Source organism: Corvus kubaryi, unplaced genomic scaffold (genome assembly GCF_017639235.1).
Source record: "Corvus kubaryi isolate FWS band 111438036 unplaced genomic scaffold, C.kubaryi_AGA036_p1.0 37394, whole genome shotgun sequence".
Classification (NCBI taxonomy): Eukaryota; Metazoa; Chordata; class Aves; order Passeriformes; family Corvidae; genus Corvus; species Corvus kubaryi.
The window spans coordinates 10,149,330-10,150,220 of NW_024581133.1; positions in this window are offsets into that span (position 1 = coordinate 10,149,330).

Below are 891 nucleotides of genomic sequence, written 5' to 3' on the forward strand. Positions count from 1 at the left end.
GGGCCGCGGTGCTGCTCCCCGGAACCCCCCCTGCCTCCCCCTGTATGTGACCGGACAATCCCCTGTACCCGCTGCATCCTCCCTGCGCGCCCCGGTGCTTCTCCGTGAGCAACCACCTGCATCCCCCCGCATCCGCCCGCATCCCTCTGCATGCCCCAGCACTGCCCAGCGGGTTTCCTCCTGCACCCCACTTCATCGTCCTTTGTACCCCCGCTTCCTCGGGGTACCTCCCCTGCATTCCCCCTAGACAGCCCCCATGCATCATCCCAGCTCTGCTCGTCAGGTAACCCATGGCACCCTTCAGAGAGAGCCCCCGCATCGCCCCCACATCCCCCTACGTGCCCCAGCACTGCTCTCCAGGTTTCCCCCTGCACTTCCCTGCATCTTCCTTTGTGCCTCTGCAACTCTCGGGCATTCCCCCTGGCCAGCACTCCATGCATCCTCCCAAATCTGCTCTCCAGGTACTTCCTGAACCCCGTGGAGAGACTCCCCACATTCCCCCTGCATTCCCTCAGCCAGCTCATCATGCATTCCCTGGTTCTACTCCCCACGTAGCCCCTGCATCCCCCTAGACAGCCAGTCTGAGCCCCCCTCCCCCTCTGTCTCCCTGGAATGCATTGACACTGCCCACATCTCCCCCACCCCATTCCTCCTGCATCCCCCTAGGCATCTCCCTCACCCCCATCCCTCTGTACCACCCCCACAAGCACATCCCCCTGAACCTTCCCCCTGCATCCCTCCAGCACTGCCCCCACATTCCCTGGGCATCTCCCCTTCACCCCCAGCACCCCCTGCCCCCCATACCCCTGGCACCCCCCTACACCCCCAGGTGAACCCCAGCCAGCTCCTTACGGATTTGGGAAAGGCCAGAAGGAACTGGCTGGTGGGGAG